This window comes from Saimiri boliviensis, chromosome 15, assembly GCF_048565385.1.
Source record: "Saimiri boliviensis isolate mSaiBol1 chromosome 15, mSaiBol1.pri, whole genome shotgun sequence".
Lineage (NCBI taxonomy): Eukaryota > Metazoa > Chordata > Mammalia > Primates > Cebidae > Saimiri > Saimiri boliviensis.
In genome coordinates, this window is record NC_133463.1 from 44,577,287 (window position 1) to 44,591,902 (window position 14,616).

At 41.1% G+C, this 14,616-nt stretch overlaps 1 long non-coding RNA gene across 1 annotated transcript in view; it reads right to left on the bottom strand.

Moving 5' to 3' along the window:
* LOC141581462 (uncharacterized) overlaps positions 1 to 14,616 on the bottom strand; it is a 93,245-nt gene that overhangs the window by 66,610 nt on the left and 12,019 nt on the right. Inside the window, exon 2 of the long non-coding RNA XR_012514106.1 lies at positions 4,811 to 5,472. This is a non-coding gene — a long non-coding RNA (uncharacterized LOC141581462). The remainder of the gene's footprint in view (positions 1 to 4,810; positions 5,473 to 14,616) is intronic.

Here is a 14,616-nt window from a genome sequence, read left to right on the forward strand (position 1 = left end):
AGGTGACATCATCCTTGAAAGTGACCTTACCTAGTTGCCTATATTCAAATTATCAACAAGGACCACCCACCTTAAGTATTTCTCAACTCTGACATTTGTCCATCACCACTGCAACTTCCCTGCTCCAAGGAACCAGCCTCTATCACCCTGACCACTGCAAAAGCCTGGTTTCTCCACAACCATCCCACCTTCATCCAATCCATACCCCGACGCAGCAGACTCATCTTTTCTAAATGTGAATCTGAGTTTGTCATGTCACTGCTTAAATCCCTTCAGTGGTTCCCCCATTGCTTTTAGCATAAAGACCAAAATAATCCTTAAAATAGCTGCAAGGTCTGACATGGTCTGTCCCCTAAAAATGGCCAATTTATCTTATAGAATTTGCCATATTCCAGCAAAACTGACCTTTTTTTCTTTTCATCCATTGAATTTATATTTATTCTTCCTGGATGATCTTCCTCCTCACTTCATGCTTAGGCAACTCCTTTTTTTTTTCTTTTTTTTTTTTTTTTTTTTTTTTTTTTTTTGAGACAGAGTCTTGCTCTGTCACCCAGGCTGGAGTGCAATGGTGTGATCTCAGTTGATTGCAACCTCCGCCTGCTAGGTTCAAGTGATTCTCCTGCCTCAGCCTCCTGAGTAGCTGAGATTACAGGTGCACACCACCATGCCTGGCTAATTTTTGTGTTTTTAGTAGAGACAGGGTTTCACCGTGTTGGTCAGGCTAGTCTCAAATTCCTGACCTCATGATCCACCCACCTTGGCCTCTCAAAGTGCTGGGATTACAGGTGTTAGCCACGGTATCTGGCCTAGGCAACTCCTTTTTAAACTTCAGAATTAAACTTAACCATTACCTTTTAAAGAAAGACCCCCTGACCCTCCCGCTCCAGTCTAGGTCACAGTTTTTTGTTAATTTGCCCTCAATAGAAACATGTTTCTTCCATAGCAGATAATTCAATTTGTAATTATACATTTATATGATTACATAATTATTATCTGTCTCCTCCTCTAAATTGCAAGTGTCACAAGAGCACAGTTTTTTTTTTTTTTTGGTTTGCTTGTCATCCTGCACTTAACATCTAACATAAGTAATATATATAACAATATAAGTAATATAACAGAAATAAACAGGTGCCATAAAGAAGCTCATTAAACTGTTAGCTGAGATGGTAAGAGGGAGAGGTTACAGTTAGCTGGAGGAACTGGGAAAGGCTCTACAGCAGTAGGAGTCAAGTGGCTGCACCTTAGCGCCACCTGGGAACCTCAGAAGTTACTGACTCAGGTTCCTCAGAAATTTAAACAATTACCATATGATCCACCAATTCCACTTTTGGGGTATATACACCAAAGAACTGAAAACAGAAACTCAGCTATTTATAAAGCCATCTTTAGAGCAACGTTATTCACAACAGCTAACAGGTGGGGGGGGCGGGAAACAAGTGTTCATGAACAAGTGAATAGACAAGCAAAATGTGGTATATAACATACAATAGAATCTTATTCAGCCTCAAAAAGGAAGGGAATTCTGACACATGTTGTAACACGGATGAACCTTGAATACATCGCAGTAAGTGAAATAAGTCATGAAAGGGCAAATATGATATAATTACACTGATACGAGGTACCTAGGATAGTCAAATTCTCAAATAGAGACAGAAAATAAAACAGTGGTTACCAGGGGCTGGAGAGAGGACAGGGAATGGGAAGGTGTTGTTTAATATAGAGAAAGTTTCTGTTTGGGATGATAAAAAGTTCTGGATATAGATGGTAATGATGGTTGCACAACATGTGAAGGTATTTAATGCCACTGTACTCTAAAAATGGTAAAATTGGTAAACTTTATGTTATCTAAATATTTTAACATCATTTAAAAGATCCTAATGACCAGGTCCAACCTCTGATTGAAGATTCTGATTGAATTGCACTGGGGTACAGTTTTTTGGACATTGAGATTTTTTTTTTAATTGCCCAGGTGATTTATTGTATAACCAAGGGCAAGAAATATCGGTTTAGTGGGGAAAAAAAGTGAGTTAAACACTTAAATGTGGGAGGCTGTTTCAAGGAAGGGAACAACATAAGATGAGGAGACAAAAACATATGTTTTATTTATGAGGAAGAGTACGTAGCTCAGTTTCACTTAAAAAGAGAGTCTGTGAAGGAGAATTTGGTTCCAGCTCTGAAGAGTTTAAAATGCTGGGCAAAGGTGTCTGAACTCTCTATTCTACACTCCCCAAGGAGCCAATGAAGGCTTTTGAGAGAGGAGATAAAAATAATCAAAATTATAGTTTAAGACATAAATAAAATGATTATAATCAAAGAGACATCTGCACTCCCATGTTTATTACAGCACAATTCACAATAGCCAAGATACGGAGTCAACCTAAGGGTCCACCAATGGATGAATGAAGAAAGAAAATGTGGTACAGATACCTAATGGAATGTTCTTCAGTAATTAAAAGGAATGAGATCCTATTATGTATGACAATATGGATGAAACTAGAGGACACAGAAAGACAAATACTGCCTCATCTCACTCACATGTAAAATCTAAAAAAGTCGCTCTCATTAAAGTACAGAGTAGAATAGCAGCTCCCAGAGGCTGGGGAAGGTAGGGAGGGAAGGACGCAGAGAAGCTGATCAATTGGTACAAGTCACAGTCAGGAGGAATATGCTAAGGTGTGCTATAAGTAATAGGGTGATATAGTTTACAATAATGTACATTTCAAAATATCGAGAAGAGCAAATTTTGAATGTTCTCACCACAAAGAAATGATGAGTGTTTGAGATAGTAGATAATAGATATACCCTGATTTGGTTGTTACACATGTATACGTATTTTACAACATCACACTGAACCCCATACATTTGTACATTTATTATGTGTCAATTAAAAATAAAGTTTTTAAAAAATGATGTTTAAGAACAATGGCCTGAGGGAAGTTTATAAAACAACCTAAAAGGAGGAGAGAGCTGGAGATCCCCTGGAGGATTTATAAGGAACCAAGTAAGAGGTCATAAAAACCTGATGTTATTCCAGCAGAGAACATAGGGAGGAAGAAAGTGAAGGGAGGGTTTATGGGTGTTGAATCAGTGACACTCAGCAAATCAGTCACACTTGACTAGTAAAGGCAGATCCATGCCTCTTTTACGTAAGGAACAGTGAAAGAAAAAAGGAGGAAATCCTCCCGGATCACTCGGTTAGTTAACTGGAATCAACATAAACCTTCATGCCATATCCTTCCTTTTCGAAGTATTATTGAAATATCAGCAGTAACCAGTTGTAAAGCTCCCTGGAATCTGCTTCACCCAGTTAGACAGACACTATTCTTAGCCTAAGTCATGGTATCATGCGTGCCAAAATATTGCAAAACCATAGCTTAAACTGGAATAGGGTGGGAAAAGCACAAGTCACCAGCAGCTTCATTATGTTTTAGAACTGTCCCAGGTGAAGGTGATAGGCGGGGGCCCCTTTGGTGGGTCTGGGAAGAGCTGAGATCTCATACTCAACGTTCCTGGGGGAGGCCCCAGAGGGCAAGTCCTCCAGCTACATTCCCATATGATTTCTCCACTTTCCATTATGAGAAATGTGTGACCGTCAGCTAACGACTTTCACTTTCGGGATTTGTTTTTTCACTCTGAAAACTGCATCTCTAGGTACAATCCAATTGATGTACACAGCACACTGTTGAAGATGTGTGAAGAAATTCTGTAGTCCAATTTATGAATAACTAAGTGAAATCACAAGTAAAGGGACACATTTTTCAGTAAGCACCTAAGACCTGTTCTGCACTCCTACAGGCCCCCTCCTTTCAGGTACCTGGGGACATCTCTCGAAGCTCTCACCTCCAGGTGGAGAGTGCTCCCTCCTCATCCTCCACTGCTCCCACTTCTTGAGCCAGACTTACCTTCTCTGCAAACCCCTTTTACCCCTAGAGAAACAGAATCTTTTCTTGGCTGGGTCCACAGGCAAAATTGCTTTGACTTACGGTTTTGGTTGCTATTCTAGCATCTCTATCCACAAAAAATCGTTATTCCCAAATACCAATTCTTCCACTTACAGGTTCTTAATCCAGACTTGTTCCCCCAGCAGGGACATTTGCATCATCATCTCCTGGGGACTTTTCACCCCTTACAGCTCAGCTTGGTTTTCTGATTTTCTTTTTACCTTCTCCCCTTCCTCCTCTTTCATAGGTACTTCTAATCAGCCATTCCCTTACCCTCTTCACTCTGATTAATTACACTCATCTTCGTTACATTCCAGAAAGGAAAAATAAGATTGCTTTTACATGTCCAATTTCATTGCATGCTGTTGCTATGGTCCCAAGATAACAAAGACACTTGAGACCAAATTTGTGCTTGACCAGAAAAAATATTATGACAGATGAGCAATATCTGCTACAGGTGGGGACTTACACCATCTTAAGAAATACTGACTTACAGATTACAAAATGAAGGCAAGCTGGGGCTCAAGGAAGGAGAATGTGTATTCAATGGGGGCATGATTTTCCCACCATCTTTAGGGCCACACACCTTGGACAGGTATTATAGGACTACTGTGTCTTGCCCTGCCCCACTCGAGGCTGGGGCTGCCCCTAAATCTACAAAGATTTATCTGGAATAAGTGTGCCTGTGTTGGTTACCATGAGCAATAGGTGGTAAATTAACCATTTCCAGAAAGGGAATATTGATAACAGAGTGGAATTTACACCTGCGGTACACAATGAGGGTCTCTGCATTAGGGTTCTCTAAAGTGGCAGAACTAATAGGATAGATGCATATATGAAGGAAAGTTTACTAAGGAGTACTGACTTACACGATCACAAGATGAAGTCCCACAATAGACCATACGCAGGCTGGGGCACAGGGAAGCCAGTCTGAATCCTAAAACCTCAAAAGTAGAGAAGCCGACTGCACAGACTTCAGTCTGTGGTGAAGGCCCAAGATCTCCTGGCAAACCACTGGTGTAGGTCCAAGGTCCAAAAGCTGAAGAACTTGGAGTCTGATGTTCAAGGGCAGGGAGCATCCAGCAAGGGAGAAAAATGAAAGCTGGAAGACTCAGCCAGTCTAGTCCTTCCATGTACTTCTGCCTGCTTTATTCTAGCTGTGCAGGCAGCTGATTAGATGGCACCCACCCAGACTGAGGGTGGGTCTGCTTCTCCCAGTCCACTGACTCAAATGTTAATCTCCTTCGTTGACACCCTCACAGACACACCCAGGAACAATACTTTGCATCCTTCAATTTAATCAAGTTGACAATCAATATTAACGATCGTAGTCTCCATGCTGTAAAATGTCCCCTTTCCTTTTTGATCCTGCAGCAGTAGAAGCTCACCCCGGCTGGGATAGGTGCTTAATGGTCAGCGATGAAGGAGGGAAGTCTCATCATAGGGCTGTGAAAACTGGAGCTGAAGCTGGTGAGCCCAGGGCAGTTTGCCAGAAAATGAGGTCCAAGTGGCACGTATGGGCAAGGAGGATCTGAGATGAATGAGAGCAATTTTGAATTAGGAAATGAAGATAAGATTTTCAAGAACACAAAAGATAATCAGGTTTTAGAAACAGAATAACTAGGAGGCTCTTCCGTTTCAAGAGGCAAGGTTTGCAGACGTCTCTTTTGCCTTTATGCGAGTGAATGCCTGGCAGGTATAGTCTACAATAAACTTTTCTTCCCAGTAAGCCAGGACACACCCCATTATCAGATGGGAATCTGGCTGCCTGGCTTCTGTTCTCAGGAGTGCCAACAGTTCTCTGTAGCTTCCTTTCACTCATCACAGTGTCACAGGGTTCCAGAGGTGGGCCTCACTGCTCAGGCCCAGGAAGTTCAGATCTGTCTGAGCATGGTCAGGGGACCAGCAGGGACCTGCTGCCCTGATCACTGTTCACGAAAGCCAAGGAAGTTTCACTGGAGCATCTCATGAGGTCAGCTGGTGTGGGGATCTATTTGGAAAGACTAAGTCCCCTGAGCTGCTGGGCAAATAAAGGCCATTCTTCATCGGGAAGGAAGATTGGGAAGGAAATCCCGAGGGGAAAGGGTGGAGGGATAGAAGTACAAGAAGTACAGGCTTGCTGTGAGGCCAACAGTTGCGAGAGGAAGGAAAAGGCGCTCAAGGTTATCCTGGGGAAGGAGGAGTCAGGTATGTTTCCTGCTCAGCCCCTGTGGGTTTTGTGTCTAAGGAAGCAGAGATTTGATGAGAAGCAAGGCCCTTAAAAACTAACGAACAAGAAAAAACTCTGCATTTAAAGAGAAGAGAGTGCAAACCAGCCCAATCCTGTGGCCTTTGCAATAGAGGAAAATGGACATGGAGAAATGTTTGTTCCCACTTTGTACAAGGCCTGAGGTACAAAGTGAGAGAGAAAAAGGATACAACAGTAGAGGTGACTCCACTGGCTCAGAAGTAGCACAAAAGAAAACAAAGGCTACTACACAGCCCTGGTGGGGCCCACTCATAAGTGGGAGAGGACCCACGGCAGCGGGGAGCCCCATGGGAACACCTGGGAAAGGCTGGGGCACAGAGGGAGTGGAAGAAGAGGGCATTTGCAAATATTAAGTCATCCTTAGCATAATAGGAAGTGCAGCCATAGTTTCAGAAGTGCTGCACAGAGGGACTAAACTACAGATGTTTTTAGTGTGACCTTACTGTATCCCCACCCTTGTGTGAGAAATCTGAATGACGTCTAAATCTAGAGATCTTAACTCAGGCAGTGGCTTTCACACTATGTCCTGAGAGGCTTTGGGGTTTCATGGGTGGCCCACAGTGGGACATACCAGTTGCCTACATGTAAGGGCTAGCCTAGGACCTCCCAATTCTATCTAAAAAAAAAAACAACAACAGAAATTTATTTTTACCATTTTTTTGTTTTGCAATTTGGCTTCCTCCACTGAAATAATTGTGTGTCTATAAAAAGTCTGAAAAGGGTCAGATTCATCTAAACATCTACCTTTTGAAAGTATTTTTTAAAAAAAGAAACACTAAATCTGGTCTTCTCACATCTTTGAGTCATCTACATTTAAGTATAACCTGCTGACAGAAGAGAATGAGCTTTCCTTTGCTAGTGGTGACAAAAGAAAAGGTCAGTTCTGGGCCCATTCTTTAGAAGAATGACAGCTCCTCATTTTTTCCTCTTAGAATGCTTGCTCCTGGAATGCTGGCTCTCAGAATCTAGCCACCATGCTGTGACAGGCTCAAACCACATGGAGAGATCACTTAGAAGTGCTCTGGTCAATAGCCGTGCTGATCTTCCAACCAACAGGCCAGGAATGAGCCACCTCGGCTATTCCAGCCTAATCAAGCCCCACCAGATGTTGCATTTCCAGCCACATTAGACGGTACAGAATGGCCCAGTGAAATGCAGGCAACACACATAGCTGTGAGAGACCTCAACGTGGCAAACATAGGGTCAGAAGATTAACAAGATGGCCAACAAGGAAGCTACAGGCTCTTGCTTCCCCATGGAAACATTAAGCATGCAATGATATAGGAACTACAGTAGCTTTGTGGGAATTCTAGAAACCAATTAAGGATCTGCAACAACCAAGATACTCCCTAACCAAGAAGAAGTCATACTCTAAACAGTAGCCAATTTTGTGGTGTTTTCACTTCCCCTTGTCCAATCTCTCCCCAGTACAATGAAATCAGGAGGAAGCCAACTGACTCCCAGTGCCTTCCTCAGGATGGAAGGGGAAAGGCAACCCAAGCATTGATGGGAGCAGTGGCATAATTGGGATATAGACTGGAGGCTGCTGAAAGCAGTGGTAGACTCTGCAGAGCATGAAAGCTGCAGATCAGGCAACAACAACAACAAAAATAGATAAACTAGACTTCATTAAAATTTAAAATGTTTATGCTTCAAAGGTCACCATCAAGAAAGTGAAAAGACAAACTTCAGAACTGGAGACATTACTTGTAAATGACATATCTGATAAGGGACTTATGGAAAAACCATATAAAGAACTCTTACAACTCAATAATAAGAAAGTAACCCAGTTTAAAAGGAAGAAAATATTTAACACATATTTGAACAAAGAAGATATACAAATGGCTAATGAGCACATGAAAAGGCCCTCAACATCATTAGCTAGGGAAATGCAAATCGAAACTACATGAGATATAGCAAAGAAAGTCTCTACAAAGGCCGGGCGCGGTGGCTCACGCCTGTAATCCCAGCACTTTGGGAGGCCAAGACGGGTGGATCACGAGGTCAAGAGATGGAGACCATCCTGGTCAACGTGGTGAAACCCTGTCTCTACTAAAAATACAAAAATTAGCTGGGCATGGTGGCGCACGCCTGTAGTCACAGCTACTCGGGAGGCTGAGGCAGGAGAATTGCTTGAACCCAGGAGACGGAGGTTGCGGTAAGCCGAGATCACACCATTGCACTCCAGCCTGGGTAACAAGAGCGAAACTCCGTCTCAAAAAAAAAAAAAAAAAAAAAAAAAAAAAAAAAAAAAAAAAACCATGATGCAAGCTACCTCTTCACAAACACTAGGATGTCTCTATTCAGAAAAACAGATGGCCGGGCACAGTAGCTCATGCCTGTAATGCCAGTACTTTGTGAGGCTGAGGCAGGCAGATCACTTGAGGCCAGGAGTTCAAGACCAGTCTGACCGACATGGTAAAACCCCGCCTCTACTAAAAATACAAAAATTAGCTGGGTATGGTGGTGCACCTGTAGTCCTAGCTGTTCAGGAGGCTGAGGCAAGAGAATCATTTGAACCCGGGAAGCAGAGGTTGCAGCAAGCCGAGACTGTACCATTGCACTCTAGCCTGGGTGAGAGAATGAGGCTCTGTCTCAAAAAACAACACAATAACAAACAGGTAATGTGGAGAAATTGGAAACTTCATACACTGCGAGTGAGGATGTGAGATGGTGCAGCCACTCTAGAACACACTCTGTCAGTTCCTCAGAGTTAAATACAGAATTATCATATCACCCAGCAGTTCTACCCTGAGGTATCAACCCAGAAGAAATGAAAACGTAGGCCCACACCAACACTTGTACATGAATGTTCATATCAGTAATATTCATAATAGCCAATAAGTGGAAACAACCCAAATGTCCATTAACTAATGAATATGTAAATAAAATACAATATATCAATAAAGTGAAATGTTATTCAGCAATAAAAAGGAATGAAGTAGTGGAAAGTGCTACCATATAGATGAACCTTGGAATATTATGCTAAAAGAAAGAGGCCAGTCACAAAGGACCATAATTACATTATTCTATTTGTATAAAATGTCCAAAATAGTCAATTATGGTTATAAAGGACAACCTACTGTATCCTTGTTTTGACTTTGGTGGTAGAATTGCCAGCCTACACAGGCAATAAAAATTGCATAGTGCTAAATACACATACACACACACACACACACACACACTCACACACACATGTAAAATGAAGAGAATTTGAATAAGATTTGTATCAATATCTATATGCTAGTCTTGATATTGTATTACAGTTTTACAAGATCTTATCATTAAAGAAAATTGACAAAAGATACATAGAATTCCTCTGTATTACGTTTTATAACCACATGTGAATCTAAATGTCTCAAAATAAAAAGTTTAATTAATAATACAATAAAATAACTTGACCAAAAAAAAAACACTGAGCAGAAGAAAATAAAAGAAAGAAGGGATTATAGTATGCAAAAGACACAAAGACCAACCTAGCTAAAAATTTAACACAAGCCAATAGAGGCATATTAGTTACACTCATTTCTCACTGGAGTACATTTCAATAAAATTATAAAATCAGTAAGACAACAAGAAAATGAGATTTTAAAAAGAATTTCTGAATAAAGAAAAATTAAAGGACACCATTATAGAGCTAATAAAATTAAAACAATACAAACTGGCTGGGCGCGGTGGCTCACGCCTGTAATCCCAGCACTTTGGGAGGCCGAGGCGGGTGGATCACGAGGTCAAGAGATCCAGACCATCCTGGCCAACATGGTGAAACCCCATCTCTACTAAAAATACAAAAATTAGCTAGGCATGGTGGTGCATGCCTGTAATCCCAGCTACTCAGGAGGCTGAGGCAGGAGAATTGCCTGAACCCAGGAAGCGGAGGTTGCAGTGAGCTGAGATCGCGCCATTGCACTCCAGCCTGGGTAACAAGAGCAAAACTCCGTCTCAAAAAAAAAAAAAAAAAAATACAAACTGATGAATATTAAATTGCTGACACAGTGAATGCAAATAATAATTATATAAGAGATAATATATGTGGTAAACATAATCCAATATAAGAAGAATTGATGTATCTGGATTGAAAAAAAAAACACAAAATAGAAGATATATTCAAAGATATAATACAAGAGAATTATTTGAATTTTAAGATATTACTAAAACTGTAAATAAAAAGTGAACCATGTTCCAGGAACATTCCAGTTCGATCATTAATATGAAAATCTGCCCTATGTACAATATTGAACTTGAAGAAAATCTTCAGGCATCTGCCAGGCAAAACGAATTACCTAGAAGGAAGAAAATCAAGTTGGTTTCAGACTTGCTGCAACATCATTCACTGCCAAAAAATAATAAAGCACTAAAATCAGGCTTACTCACTGTAAAAATATGGCTCTGTGTACATCTTACCCCAGACAAGTACAAGCAATGGAAACAATAAAGCAGAAGATTGAAGCTGTAAATTTGTGTCATGGCAATATAATAAAGAAAGGAATGTGGGAAAAATTTAATGAGCTCATTTTCTGAAACTGCAGGTAGTATGAAATTAACAATGAAAAATGATCAGCAGTTTAGGGGATAAAATACAGATACATCAATCAGCAATTATTTTTGTGGCAGAATTTTACCACAACCATCCACACCCCTACATATATGTCTCATTTTATGGAGAGAAATTCAATACTCAGTGAGGCTAACTTGCTCTGAATTGTACAAGTAGACCCATAATTTGAACTCTATTCTACCTAACTTAAGGTCAGTTCTTACATAACAAAACCATGTAATCTTATGTCTAGATGGTGAAATTATACATGGTTTCAATTTTCTTCTTTTTGCTTATTTTTTTCTAAAGTTTCAACAATAACATATGCTGCTTTTGCTATTTTTTTTAAAGTAGGAATACTTAAAGATTCACACAAAGGTTATTTTTCATAGGAACAATATATAATCTCTAATCTTTGGAATTTTAACTTTCATGGTGCCAAGATAGTGGCTGAAACTGGTTGGTCATTTTCTCACCTTTTTACTCTTTATTTTTGTGTGTGTGGGAATGGGAAGGGAGAAGTGGGTTAAATACAAAACAAATTCAGAAATAATAACCACAAATTCAGAAATTAAACTGGCTGGGTTTTACTAGTCTAGACTGACACAATCTGTTTTCTGGAAATCTCTCTAAGCATTCTGTCTTTTTTTTTTAACCGTTTGAATAACACACACACACACACACACACACACACACACACACACACTGCCACTGCTTCCACTTGGCACAGTGAGGCTGTATGGATTGGGGTAACAGAGACATCCAGGGCTCGCCCTGATCCAGGGTAAATGCCACAGGGGAGGACGAAAGTCTTCCCACATAGAGTACATCCATCATGAGCCTGGCCAGAAATAAGCCTCGCCTGGAAGGAGATGAGATGCAGGCATGCAATGGCAGACTGAACTGGGCATGTTCAAATCTTTCACCACACAAACAGCCTCTGTCTGTCAAGTTCCTTGAACTTTGAGTTACTGGCTGGGGCACCAAGCAAAGGGCTCGGCCAAGTCCTGAGCAGAACTCCTTTCCTCTCCAGAGAACCAGTAAGGAGTCCACGATGAAGAACCTGCCAATTTTCTGTCACTTGGAGAGTTTCCAACCTTAGGATCCTGTTCAGGGAACCAAAGTCCGAGAGGCCCATGTAAGAACAGCAAACAGAACTCTATTAACTTACAAAATATCGCTAAAGTATGTCGGAAATTCTGTGAGGAAATTACATGCTTTTAATTTGTCAGGTCAGCAAAAGTGGGTGGTTAGTAGAGAAAAGTGATCTTGTGAGCTGGCAGGTTGTTTTTCCTGCCCTCCTTACATGCATTTCTGTGGAGTAAGTCATTTTAAACAATTTCCTCTGACTTGGAAGTTTGGAAACATAATGGAATTCAAAGCACAGTGTTTTATTTTTTTCTTGGTGGTTGTTGTTCCTCAGAAGTCAGTGAGGGAGGAGAGAGTGGGAGGTGGAGAGATTTAATGTCCCAAACTGATTTAAAAACTGAAGTTTAAGAAAATTTCCCTCCCACATAAATAGGATTTTTCATGGTATAGGGCTGCTTGTGGTTCTGTCTCAGTGCTCCAGGCTTTAAAGGGGCAGTCTTTAAGTAGCCTCTCTGACTGTGTGCATAATGATACAACAGCAAGAAATCTTCTTTGAAGAAGGGATGATTTTACCAGAACAGGGGCTCAAATAACCTCACTGTAATATTTTGAAAGCTTGAAAGTAATAGGCTTTCTTTGCTTTCTTAGACAAAATAAATAAATAAATAAATAAATTCTGTTTTTGAAAACAAGAAAAAATAACTGGACACTTAATAACCAGAGAGCAGTTTATAATTTTGGTCATGGTGAAAGGATTAAATGAACTCTCACCTTGTTTGTAACCAGAGCTTAAATTTCTTCCCTCACCTTCTGTTAGGGAGAGAAGGTGAAAGTGGCTAGTGAAATGAACATCCCTGGAGTTAATTTTCCTGAATCAATGGTCCTTAAGATCTTTTCTTAACTTTCAAGCTACCTTGGACATTGCTTCTACAGCTGTGGGTAAGTTCCAACTCATGTTTTTTGTGGAGAAAGAGGAACTTCTCCGAAAGAAACAACATGGTTTGCAGAGATAAGCTCCATCTAATACAAATACAGAGCAAAATGGGGCTGCTGCTGAAACAAACCCTTTAAGCATCTCTGGGTAAATCACAGAGAGCACATTTCCAATGTCTCACCGGAGAATTTTGCTCCTTAGAGCTGTGGCTTCTCATCCATTTCTTTGAATCAATGGTCTTTGCATCATTTGGATCCCTTTCTCAGAACAAAGAGACAAGTTATACCAGGGGGCACTCAAGTCTCTACTTTCTTTTGTGAAACCCAAATACTGGCTGATCTTGATGGTCTCATCTCTACGTTTAAGGAGGACCAGTCCAGCTACCAAATAGCAATTAAAGAGGATTCAAATCTTTACTTCCCTCTCCCTCAGGGGTTCTAATCAAGAGCTCTCAAAGCCTCTGCCTCCTCTTCCACCAATTCTCCCCTCACCCCTAGGTCTCTGACAATCCCCAAGAGCCTCTAACTTGTAAAATCCAAAATTCCCTCTTCCAATACAGCCCACAGGGCTTCTCTCTGCCTAGCCCCTTGGTCCACCTTCTCTCCCCTTTTCTTCATGATACAGATCACCATTGTCACTCTAAGAAATTTGCCCCATTCCCTCATTCCCTTTCCACCAACCTTTCCATTTCTCGGACCTACCCTCTTCCATTCTCCCAATTCTGCCTAATAAACTGCCCAGGAACCCAAACGGAAGGACTCTTTTAGTAGTTGGAGACCAAGTTGCCGAAGAAAATGTATGGATAAGCCAAGGGCTTGGGACAGAGGACGCGGACACCTTCACCTATAAACAACTCCACCTACCACACTTCTGAGACAGAAACACAGCTTGTAAACACAGCTGATACTGTATTTCCCCCAGCTTCTAGAGCACCTATCAGGGTTTCTTCAGCCTTAGCCTGCTGCAAATCTGCATTTTGTTTCCCTTTTCTAAGGGAGCATCTGCTAGAAAGGAGCTTCTAAGCACCAAACCTAGACAAGGAGCAAGGAGGTAGACAGCTGTGAGCTGCAAAGGTCTTAACAGCTCATATCTTATTCCCTGTATTTTCTCCCTTCTATGGTTTGACTCCAAGAATTACAGCTTTTTCCTGGGTGCAATGCATAGACTTCACATCTAGCCTATCATGGCCAGAATTTTGGGAGGTGAAGGACGATTGAGGGTGACATGAAAATGAGAAATAAGGGTCCCACAGAGCCATTGTGGGTTGCATTACAGCTAATGGCCCATTATTCTTTCTCTCTGGAGTCATACCTTGGAAAGTGCTTATCAAGACTACTCTAGAATCAGAGCTGCTGCCAGAAAAGGTGGGGTTGAAAATTACAGTCCTCTCCTGAAAGCTGTTGTACTGCCCAACAAAAATGTCCACCACCAAAGAACCCTGACTACTCTTTTGTATTGCACCAAGAAATGTTAAAAAAAAATAAAAATAAAAAATAAGGAGGCTCTTGGTGTGAACTGCTTTTCTCAAACTGAAGCTTGGATTACTTCACAAGTTAGAGCTTGCAAAGTCATGCATGCTGTGCTAAATTCATTGAATTTCTTCTTACCACCAAACATCAACCTACCACTGACTTCAGGCTGGTTTTCTGTACACGAGTCCGTTGCTTAGAATGTTATGAAAAGGTTGCTGTATCTCCCTCTAACTTACCATACACATGTATACACATTTTCCTTCCATGTCCCCCTACACAATTCCTGTACCCATCATCCCTCATGCTCTTACCACCCAGGCCTCAGCCTACTTCTTCCTAAGTCCACCTTTTCAATCCTGACTTTTCTGATCTATCTTCTCCTAGCCTTTATCCCT